This window comes from Drosophila navojoa, chromosome 5 (assembly GCF_054131105.1).
Source record: "Drosophila navojoa isolate 15081-1374.11 chromosome 5, UAZ_NAV_1.0, whole genome shotgun sequence".
Taxonomy (NCBI): domain Eukaryota; kingdom Metazoa; phylum Arthropoda; class Insecta; order Diptera; family Drosophilidae; genus Drosophila; species Drosophila navojoa.
The window spans coordinates 17,754,310-17,766,799 of record NC_142893.1 but is presented as its reverse complement, the minus strand read 5'-3'; the positions used below and the strand labels follow the sequence as shown (position 1 = coordinate 17,766,799).

Here is a 12,490-nt window from a genome sequence, read left to right as displayed (position 1 = left end):
TACGTGTGTGCCAAGCGGATTTGCTGCCCAGCCTGGTGGGTGTGCAAATGTGTGCGTGTGTGTGTATGCTTTCGCATTCACATCTGCAACGTCATCATCACGATGATCGGCAAGAGCACAAAACAGCGACTGGCAACCGGTTTCTGCATTTACTTTAAATGTTGCAAATATTTAAAGCGGGATTATCCACAAGCGAACCGGAGGCCTGGCCTGGTTCTGGGCCCAGTTCTGGGTCTTGTGCTGGCTCAGCCACCTCTGCCCCTGCCCCTCCCTCTCTCTATCGTGCTCTCTGTCTTGCTCTCTGCATGGCATGTAAATCGGTTGTAATTAGTTAAGAGTCACTACGCGTCAACGTTTAAAAGGAGCAGACAATAATTGCTTATTAAAAAGAATGTTTTCAGCAACAATTTTTATGACCGCCAAGCAGCGCGAAAATTGACTGCAAATGAGTTGAGCGAACATGATGAAAGAGTCAACTGGGCAAATTACTTTGAAATGGCCAAATGGAAAACAGAGGAAATATTTTGCACCTGAGTGCAAGAGATAAGATATAGAAATACATATAGATAGACATAGAAATATATATATCATAATATGTATAAAAAAGTAACTATATACAAAAAGTAAGTCTCTGATGCTCCTAATATTTTATATTGCCTGGAAATATTCATGATTTTTAAAATTTTTAATATTTAAATAGAGGAAATACCAAAAAATATATATACATATATATATATTTAAAAAAAAAATACATACAATAAAATATATATAAAATAAAAAATATAAATATTTTAATATTTTTCATATTTTCTCTTATTATTTTTAATTTTTCAAATAATTTTCTTATTGCATTTTTTAATTTAAAAATTTTTTTTTGGCTTACAATAGTTTTTTTGTTTACATTTGTATAAAAATAAAAGTTGTTCTAGTGTATTTAACACATTAATTTTATATTATTATATATATTATATTTGTTTTTTGGTGTTTTAATTTACAAATATTTCTTATTTTTTATATAAAACTAAAGTAGACTTTATTAGTTTTTTATACAATAGAAACATTCAAAGCCTATACAAAATATAGAATACTTATATGAATGTAAATGTACATATATTCATATAATTATTATATATTTATATATGTTATCTCTTTTTAAATGAATAAATTTCAAAGTTATATATAAATAGTAAATATCATGAGAAATAATTGTTATTTTATACATCAAAACCAATGTAATTTTTATTCAATTGCATTCAGTAATTAATTCATATATCGATCACAGTGAGCTTTCGACAAATCTAGTTTTATCAATTTCTGTTTAGTTATCTGGATGAAAATTAATTAATCTACGCTTACACATCCTCTCTGGCCGCATCCTCGTCTGATTCGTGGTCAGTTTTGCAAGTTTGCCGTTTGCATGGCTGCAGCAGGTTCCCAGCTTAAGTCCCACATTCGACACGCCTTCGCCTTCGTCGTCGCCGTCGTCGTCGCTTTCACATGGCTGACATTTGACAGGCTCTTCGGCTGGCCCCAAAAACTCGGTATTTATGTGGATAATGTCCCGGCCGCCGGTCTTGAGTGTTGGTGTAAGTCGCTGCCAAGACAAGACCCAAATTCCATGCGGACAATTTGTGGTTTTCTTTATTATTTTTTGTTGTATTAATTCAAAATTAATTGCAAATAAATTACAAAGCAATTTGTGTGTCTGCCAGTTGTTGTTGTTGTTGTTGTTGTTGACGGCGTATTGTGGCTGTAGCTCTTTGTTGTTGTTGTTGTTGCTGTTGCTGTTGCGGTTACTCCGTCAGCTGCATGCAACTTGAAATTGGCAGCGCATTTAATTATAAATTAATTATAATGCAAGTCGTACTTATGCACGTCCACGTAATGCCAATAATCATCAGGCGCTGCATTTAGGGGCGATATTATATGGCAAGTTGATTTTCTGTCTTGTTTCTCTCCCTCTCTCTCTCTTCCGCTCTCGCTCTCTCGGTCTGTCTCTTGACGTTGAGCTCATTTTTCATTTTACATTTTTACAAACCCTGTAACCCGCCAGCAGCCAACACCTCCTCACAATGGACAGCGGGCCTTGACGTGCCTTAATTTCATTTTAGTTAAGCAAGCAAAAAAAAAAAAAAAAACAACAACAACAACTACAAAAACAAATGGCAAATGGCAAATTGTCTGCCTCTTAATTATGGTGGATATTAAAAATTTATTAACAATCTTGCTGACGTTGTTCACATTTTTGCAGTTGTTGACGTAGTTTGTTTGCTGTTGCTGCACAGGGGCGCCACCTGGCGCTGGCTAGCGGAAGTTGCAGCTATTAAAGTAGAAACCAAATTGGAACATTTGGTTCTTTAAAAGTAAACGAATTGAATGAGCTTCTACAGACTCTGCTTCATCTTCTGCGTGGGAGTTTCGGCACATTGTTCTCTATGAATCGTTCTCTTGAATTGCCCTGGAAAACTGACCTATGCTTAGTCATACAGCGAGTGTGCAGAGTGTTGCCAAAAAAGCAACTAATTGAATGTGACTACACATCGTTTTTGCTGCATTTGCCGCTGACATTTGTATTCGCATTTCAAACTGTAACGATCTTCGTCTTTGATTCGTTAGCTGAGCTGAGCTGAGCCAACAGCTGGCTTAATGATCAGTCGGTCTTGGCTAAATACTTGTACTTAATAAAGCATAAAGAGCAGCGCATAATCATTAAGGCCTGCGCGACAAGCTCGAGCGGTGGAAATCAAGGCAACAATACCTAAGGCCGCCGGCCATATGAGACGGCCTCTTGATGATGCTCAGATTGAAAGCGAGCAGAGAGGCGGGAAGCGACTATGCAATGAGCGTGCGCGCATTAAAATAAATTTAATATTGGCTAGCAAAGCCGGTTGCAAGTTCCCAGTTCCCCGTTGCCAGTTGCCAGTTGCCAGTTGCCGGTTGCAAGTTGTGAGCTGCGCATGCGCCACGTTTTGAGCCTGAACTTGGCGGGCCTCTCATAATTTGCAACCGAGTGGCGGATTGCCAGAGCGCAGCAGCGACGATGTTGGCTCAACTTTGCTACACTCAATTAAATGCCCCACGGCATCTGAGAGTGTATGAGTGTGCCTGTGTGTGTGTGTGTGTGTGAGCCAGCAATAGTTAAAGCCAAAAATAGCATTTAAACTCATTAATTTAACGCGTGATTATGACCATGTTTGAACGAGTACGACTACGACTACGACTACGACTGTGAGCTTCACTTCGAGTGGCCGCTGCAGTTGCTGCGGTTGTTGTTGTTGTTGTTGTTGTTGTTGTTGTTGTTGCTGCATTGTTTTTGGGCACTTGAAAAACTCTGCCAGAAGGCAATAATATTTGTTGCTCTTGCTGTTTCTCGGTGCTTTTCATTTTGGCATTTATTTTGCGCTTCTTCTGAGCGGCGGCCTCTGGAGTCGTACGTGGCAGCACTTCGGCCAGCGCATTGATGTTTTATGCATCAGCGAGACAATTTTCCTAAAGCCAATGGATTACACTGCGAGACGACAGCTGGCAGATAAAAGGGAATGGCTTAATAAAGTTCTTGTTTAGTTTAACTCTACTAAATATATTAGAATTTTTTTTTTGATTTATTGCCAAATATTTGTTAATTATATATCACTCGATTAAATAGGAAAATAATCTGAATTTAAATTTCATATTGAACTACCAAGAGCTGCTCCATCTAAATCAATTCGAATTGGTCTCCTGAAGTCAATAAGAATATTTTAGAAAGAGCACCATTTAGGGTACTTACAAATTGGTTTAAGGAAAGCAAAGCCTCGAGCACATTTTCATTATAATAATTTAAACTTCATTTGATTTTAATATATGCATAGCAGAGCCAAGCATATGCAATTAGTTGCCTTCAATTTTTTCAAGTGTTGCTCGTCTGCGTCACAAATTAAATGCACATTCGCTTTGGCATAAGGTAAAACCCACAACTACAGCAACAACAACAACAACAACAACAACAGAAACCCACAAACGGCGACTAAACATAAAAAAGATGCCACAATTGCGATAATTTTTCTATTTGTTAGCGCTGCGTTTGTGGCCCCAAAAGAAATTGGCCATGAGCGAAACGAACCTGGTTTTAAGCCAGCATTAATATTTTATGTGATTATTCGTGGCCAACGAGTGGGGAGCGAGGGGACGCTGGGGTGCTGGGACTCGGTCTCTTGGTCTTGGTTGTTTATTCAAGCCAGCCATGCAACAAAACAGTCCCAGCGGAGTCGAGAGAGCCAAACTTGGCGCTGCTGCTCAGTTGGAACTCGAACTCGAAACTCAAACTCGAACTCGAACTCGATAATTGCAATAAAGGCGCATTCTTTGGCCATTTAGCTGGAGGCGCTAATTCGTTTATTATGAGCAGGCCGACTGGCTGGAGGAGCCGTTTTCATAGATGCACTCACAGATGGCGTACTAAATTCAGAAAACCAAAAGAAAAGAGAAAAAAATGTTAAAGAAAATGCATAATTTTGTTTTCTCTAGCTCTGTTTGCTTAAAGAGTCTCTGCCATCTGGGTGTGGTCCATGGCCAGACAGCGAATTCACAAACAATGGCAATGCGATAGAGTAACATGTAGCTTGTGTTTGGCTTAATGACTCCAGATGGGCGTACAGCAGGAAAGCATAAGAAAGGCAGGAAGGCAATGAATAAAACGCAAAGCAACCGAAGAAAAAAAAAAAAAAAAATAAATAAATAAATAAATAAGCAAATTTTGAAGCCAGTGGCTTTTGTGGGGGTAAATGGAATCATATTTTAGACAGTCGTTTCGAATGAATCTATTTAACTATCGTTGGTTAATAGCAAATAAAATTTGAATTGTGGATTTGCTTGTTTAAGGAAAATGGGTAATATTAAGAGTAAATAATTCCTAGAAAAAGAAACAACTTATTGCAATTATCTAGTAAATTGGTAGTATGTTTAAAAAAAAATAAAAAAAATAAATAAAATAAACAACTAAATAATATATTATTTTACTAAATTATTTTAACATTATTTGATTAAAAATATATTTTTTTTATGATTTTATATTAAATATTATTATTTCAATAAATATTTTATAGAAATTAAATAATATTATTTCATTTTAAGTATACCAATTTTTTTTTTCTTTAAATATGAGTTTTCAATAAAAATATTAGTAATTTATAATTTATGATGTGTATTTTTATTTTGACATAATATCCCATTTTATAATTATAAATATGTTACAATATATATTAAATTAATGCATTTATTATAGTTATTATTATAATTAGTAATATTAATATCATTATTTGATTACAGAATCTCATTTAAAAATTAAAAAAATATAATTAAATATTTTTTTTTTTTATTATTTTTCCAATTTAATACAAATATTATCATTTTAAAATAGAAACTCATTTTAACACTAAAAATATATTAATATTTTATTTTTTAATATCGTGAAAATAATTTATTATGAAATAATATAAAAAACATATAAAAAGAATCTCAATTTATATTATTTTTAAGTCTACTTATACTTCAAACAAATTCTTCTATTGAATTTCACTTAATTTCTGGTTAGACCGATTCAGCTTGAGCAAATAAATATCTTCGATGGAAGTACATGCAAATATACTCACTCATATACACATATACATATATTTTTGGTGGAGTACGATATATATGTATATCCTAATAGCTACTACTCTGACCATATGCTGGCAAACATCTGTCAGCTGCCGTTGCCGTTGCCGTTGGTGTTGCTGCTGCTGCTGCTGCTGAAGCTCTGTGCAACTAATTAAAACATACAATACCCAAATTAATTACTAAAACAGGTTAACTTGTGCGCAATAATAGTCATCTATCCAGTCAGTTGGCTGGGTCAACAGCGGCCACAACCTGGCGACGTTGCTTGATGCGACGGCTGCCAATGAACCTCATGCTCGTCCTCCTCATGCCGCCGCCTCACCGCATGCATGCATTCGCCACCTGCTGGCTCGCTGTGGCGCCAGCGAAATTTGTTTGAATAATTATTGCAGTCAACCGTTGTGGGCTGCTCCACAACGGGTCGAGCTGATACCTCAACCCGATCGCAGTACTTCAATTGTTCTATTAGTTCGTGCAATGCCGTTGGGCGAAGGGGGAGTGGGCAAGCGCTGGTGGCGCTTGTGCAACGCTTCAGTGTCATGTGTCTTGTATTCAAATATTCTGCTCTATATATGTATATATTTTCACTAATAACTATTTTACCTTAGCGACATGTGTCGCTTCAGTCCCAAAAAGCCAACCCATCAGAACATCAGTCCAACAGGCCATCAGACCATCACCCAAACTAATTTCTCAGTTATCCTTGGGCGAAAAGTCTGGCTTGTTTACTCTGACACTGCGCATATGTCAGCTGCGGCACTCATAATTTATTGAAGCACATAAATTTCACTTAATTGGCATTGACAACCATAAGAGAACAACAACAACAACAACAGCAGCAATAGCAACAATATCGTTGTTAGTAGCAAAATATTAAAAAGTCTTCGCTCTCATATGCACATTAGCTGCAATTAGCCCAGCGACAAATTGCATAGTAGTTCCACTCTCTTACCTACTTATTTGCTGCCATTGTCAATTAATTGGCAAAAGAACTCTATCCATGTAAATAACAATCTATTAGCACTTGCTTACTGCCTGGCATATATTATTAAAAAATATATAAAGCAGAGATCGGGCTTTCATATAGAATTTTCGCCTGCTTTCCACAGAGCGAAAAACTAGGTGGATTAAAGCTTCTTGGTTTAATAAATAATAAAATGAAGAATAGGTGCATTAAATCAATCAATTTTTCAATCAATTTTTTTTTCGTTCGTTGTTGGAGTTTTGTTACTATAAACCAAAACTAAAAAAAAAAAATTTGGTATTTCTTTTAATAAATACAAAATATTTTTTAAGTATTTTTTTTAAACATATTAATCTATATTAAATTAAATTACAAAAAATTAAATATGTTACATCTATTTAAATTATTTTCAAATTTTTCATAATTAAAATACGTTCTTTATTAATTTTTTGTATTTTTAGACATTTGATAAAGTTTTTTATTTTTTATATGAATAAAATACTTTATTTTATTTTTAATTGATACAAAAAATAGTCCAAAACCGATTGATAAGTTTTAATACGTTTCTTTGGTATTTCTAATGAGAGTATTTCATCAATTGACTGATCAATAACTTATTACAATACAAAATTAAGTTTTTAAAATTTTACACGCATTATACATTATAAATTTAAAAATCTCTACTATACAAAATATTCTTTAATATTATTTTTTATATTTTTAAATACCATAAATATTATTTCTAGAAGCAGGATTTCTTCACTTATATAGTTGTTTTCCCTCTAATTGATAAATTATTTCTTTCGTCTACCGACTTCGTTTCAAGTCCAACTATTTAGAGCTTTTATTAACGCAGCTAATCCTACAGCTCAAAGCCTTGCTGCACCCAGACTTGTTTATTAGCTGGCTGCCTGCGGGAACCGAAGCTCCTGCTCTGTCAGGAGACGTTGCTTCGTGGCTCCATTGTCCCGCATTGTCCTAAGCATATTTTATAACCCGTCTAAATATACTTTTAATTATGATTTCGCGTTAATAATTATGACCTAAGCAACAACAAAGCGAACTGCGAGTTGCATTTCGCTAGCGTTGCTTTTGTTTTTATTGGTTGTTGTTGTTGCTGTTGCTGTTACTGTTGCTATTGCTGTTGTGTTATGCCTACAACTGCTAGAACAACAACTAATTGTGGCTATATCCTACAATACCCAGCGGACTTGTATGCTTTAAATTAATAATTGCGCCGGAGAAAAGGAACTGGCGACTTTCTGGCGCTTCGCCACGTTTGCATGTGCTTGCAGAGCGCGAGTGAAAAAAATAATTAATGCACTTAATGTGTAATTATTTCAATTAAACGGACCCGAGTTAGCGTACATCAGCGGGTCCTGGCCGTACGTATCGTTCCATTCCGTTCCATTAATTGCCCATCTGGCCGGGCCTCTGGGTGGGAGGCAGGAGGTTGCTTGCCTGGATATTAAGGTCGGCCTAATTGGCATTGCCATGGACTGGACTGAGCTTATGGTTTGCTCCACTCCCCTCAATCCCTCTCCTCTCTCTCTCTCTCTCTCTCTCTCTCGCTGTCAAGCGATCAGCGATAGAGCGTCCCCATATGGGGTACCGGCAAGAGCAAGAGCGCAGCCACATCAATCAGCCAGATCAGGCTAAATGGTATGCCGGGCGAACCGGTTTGTCTTTCTGCTGGCTAACAATTTGACTTAATTATAAAATGTCGTGCGACTGTCATTACAATAAATTTTATTTAGTCAAAGTTGTAAATTGCCAGTCGAACCAAAAGCCGATGTTGGACAAAAATGTCTTTTTGGGTCTGCCCCTAATCGCAATATATAAATTAATGTGGACGCGCGCAATCGCCAATATTATGTTGCCAGACACTCAACACCGGGAAGCCTGGCAACATGCTGCCGAAGTGTGAATGCAAATGCCTCAGCAGCTGATTAGAGCTGGCAGTGCGAGCGAGCTGGCAATGCGAGCGTGAGAGAATGTCGTGGCCTTGCCTGAATGGACTTGCAAGCATTTTGTAATTGTTGAAATTATCTGAATGTCTTAGACTTGCTATTAACAATACTTGTATATTATATATATTTTATTTAAATTAAATTAAATTATTTTGATAATGTTTTGTTTTATTTAGTATTTTAATTGTAAGTTAAAATTAACTTGAAATTTATAATAGTTATTTATCACATATTTTTATATTTTTATATATATAAATTTATATACTTTTTTTTTTTTAAATTAAACTACCAAATAATTAAAAATAATAATATATAATTTTTTCATATTTTTCTTTTACATTCATTTCCTTTTATATATATACAATACGTTCAGTTCTTCCATATGTACTTTAGTTCACGCTGCCAGCTCTAGCTTAGCTTCGCAACACTCCAGCTAATCGCTTAGCAACATGTTGCTGCAACAACATTTAATTGTTGCCTAGCCTGGCAGCTATTGGCGCAGCAGCTTATTCTCCTTCGTTTATTTTTCTTTCTCATTTTTGCCTGCAATTATTGTGCGATTAGAAAGTTTGCCGCTGCCTCATATTGATATACAAATGCCGCCTCAAAAAATTTCCACACACATGCATGTGCATATATTTTGCATGTGGAAATGACGTTGCTGCTGCTTTCCAAGTGGATGCTAATGGCATATTTATTTATCACCGCCATTTGTTGCGACTTTCCAAGCGTGCCGCACTCACGTGCTCGGTCGGTAGGTTCTGCCCATTTCGTTCTCATTATTATAGAGTCCCTATGCTCTCTTTCTCTCTCGCGGCAGCGCTGCGTTGTACCAGGCGCACAGCAAACGCCAGTCGAGCATCGGGCGCATGGAGCACGGGCTGTAGCCGGGGCACTCGCATGAAGTGCTCATGCTGAGAGTAGGCATAAATACATACATACATCTATATGTATGTGTGTGTGTGTATATATGTATAATTTGTACTTTGGCAATTCTTGGCGGCCAAGAAAATTCCCATAGGCGCATGTATGCGTGCGAGTGCGTAAATCTCTGTGTGTTATTGTGTGTGTGTGTGTGTGTAAGTGTGTGGGTGGGCGTGTGAGCTGACTCGCAGCTGTTTACCTAAGGCCTTGATTGAAGTTGCTTTAGTGTGGAGCAGCAGAACAAAGCAAACTCTTGCAAGCTTCTCAACTGTTCTCTTATCTAATATAAATAGCTTAGCAACAATTTACAATGTTGAGCAACATTTGATTTGGAATATGTTGCCCAATTAAGCAAAATATAAATATTAGAAATGTTGTTCATATATGCAAAAATATGTGGAAACAATTGATTTTATTTTTAATTATTTATATAAATTTTAAATTAATTGTACGAAGAATTTTAACAATTGTTATATGGGAAATTATAATATATATTAAATAAATTCCTTTATTAATTGTGGTACAACATGTAGAATATGTTGCATAATTTATTTTATTTTATTTCATATTTTTGAGCATGCCAAATATGCCTGTAATAATAAGAAAACTCTCTCATATATTTGTAATATATTTCTTTATTTTTATTTGCTTTTATTAAAGAAATACTTTTCTACAACAGTCACTCACATAGAACAGAGCGAAATGCTAGCATGAGATTTACATGCTTGTCGACAAATCTTCACACTCGCACGGAAAAACATTCACACCTCATGTCTGCCAGAGACTGGACATATTCAATTTGATTATGTTGTGTCCGGCAGCTATTTTAGATTTGATTTTCGCTGAGCTCTCTCACTCGTGCTCTCTGCTGCACTGCTCGTCGCCTCGAGTATTTTTCATATTTTAATTTAAATTAGTGGAGAGGAGAGCGAGCGAGCGAGGGCAACTGCCACTCGCATGCTCACAGAGATGCTGGCACTCGGCAGCAGACAGCGCTGATGTGACTCACTCACTCAGACTGCGCCTCCTGCTCTAGCTTCGTCCTGGGCAACTCATTCTGCGCTTAACGCGCTGATGTATGCTAATGAGCCGCATTGTGCCGGGTCCGGGAGTCGAGTCCCTCTAACTGGCGGGCCGGTCCATAAATATGCATAATGCAATTAACAACCAAATGTAATTGCGAGCAAGAAATAAAACAGAAAAACTGAAAAAAAAGGAAACGAAATGCAGAGAGAGAAAAAGAGAAAAATTGCACAAAATAAAGTAGAAATCCAGTGACAAACCACCCGCCAACGACAGTGACAGTGACAGTGACTGGCTGCAACACAGTGACTGCGACTCGTCAGCTGTCGCCTCCTGCTGCTGCTGCTGCTGCCGCCTCCTGCTGCTGTTACTCGATGCCGTCGCATTTTTTGCATGTGCTGTACAACTTTCCAGGCTCTTAACCTGTTCCAGCGCACATTTTAATTAGGCTATTAAACAATTGCAGAACGCATGTTAGCTGCCTTTCCGAAACGCTCACCCCCGCTTCCCGCCGCGCTGGCAAACCAGTTTTGGCCACTTGGCTCACAGTTCCGTCTCAAATGGCTGCGAATCTGTGCCAAATTTCGCATAGGAAAATACGGCAACAATTCACAGCCAAAATAGAAAAAACAAACAAATCTATATATATGTACGATTAACCGTTGCGTGCCTAAGCCTGGCCAACAGCTTGAGATTTCTGTCCACGTCGCAGTTGTCTCAGTCCTTGTCTCTGTCCCAGAGTCTGTCTCCGGCTGTCTGCAGGCCTTTTGGCCCGTTCGCTTAGGCTGATTGGGCGAGCGCGCTTTTAGCCATGTTTTGCATTTCTCTGCAAGACTTTGGCTCTTTCTCGGCTGCGTAATAAAATGTATTTTAATTTGGCTAAATGTTCAATTAAATCGCAACATGCGCAGTTTGTTGTTATTCACATGTCGATGCGTAGAATGTCTACGGCTAAGCGATCAATATGGCCGACAGTCCATGTATCAATTATCGTTTATAGTTCGACAAAGTATCGATTCGATTTGCGTTTACAAAGGATTTTCACATCTTCCTCCCAATCTTTGCCGATCAAATAGAATACGCAACTCATTAAAGTCGCTCTTGGCTTTCCACAAAAATTTTTAATTTATGCCAAGAAAAACTGGAATTTCACCCAAAGTCGGGCTTCAGTTCTCCTCAAAATTTTGACAATTCATTGAAATTAACACGAAATTAATATTATTATTTTTTGGTTGGAACGAAAGTACACGGAAATTCAGTTTAATTTGTCTTGATCAAGCAAGTGCACTGACATTTAAAGCGACAAACTTGTACAATCTCGTTGAGAGTCCTCCAAATCTTTAGTCATTCTTTGAGTAACTGGAAACTGGCATTCAAACGATTCAACGGTCTATCATCTAGTTTCAATGGCCGCCACCTCCATATTGGCCACAATCTGTGCGGAGCGCTTGACCAAGTTTCTGACACGCTACTCGAGGGTGCAGGCTGGCACCTTGCGCTGCAGCTATCCACTGGTGGCAGTCAAGCCCAAGGTCCCGCCACCGCGGCCGGCTCGAGTGCCGCCAGTGGAGCGCAAGTGCTCGCTGTGGCAGTCGTCGGAGCAGTATCAGACGCCCCTACTGAACCGATCCACGGGCTTTGATAAGATCTATAGCTGCGCCCAAGGCCAGAGCAATGCCCTGCAAGGCCGTGACGCCAACTTGCCCGGAGTTAACCGAATACGGCAAGGATCGATGCTGTCGAGTGCTACGCGCAGATCCATAGCTGATTGCATTGGGCTGAGGACGGCGCAAGGCCGACTTGAATTATGTGCCCCAGGTCAGCCGGTGCTGGGCCGATCTGTGGCCCAAACGAAGGCCCGCTACCAGGCCCTAGCCAACTACGCCAATAGTCTACTCAATTCGAAGCCAAGGTCGAAATCGCAAATACAAGCAAACTTTTAATTGTGTCGTACGAGTTAGTTACGTTATTG

At 38.0% G+C, this 12,490-nt stretch overlaps 2 protein-coding genes across 7 annotated transcripts in view; one reads left to right on the top strand and one right to left on the bottom strand.

The window, feature by feature from the left end:
* LOC108658214 (UNC93-like protein) overlaps window positions 1–12,490 on the bottom strand; it is a 198,820-nt gene that overhangs the window by 111,528 nt on the left and 74,802 nt on the right. The window lies entirely within an intron of this gene.
* The window catches only part of pdm3 (POU-domain protein pdm3), a 97,705-nt gene that overhangs the window by 32,579 nt on the left and 52,636 nt on the right, over window positions 1–12,490 (top strand). The gene's annotated exons all lie outside the window — the stretch shown is intronic.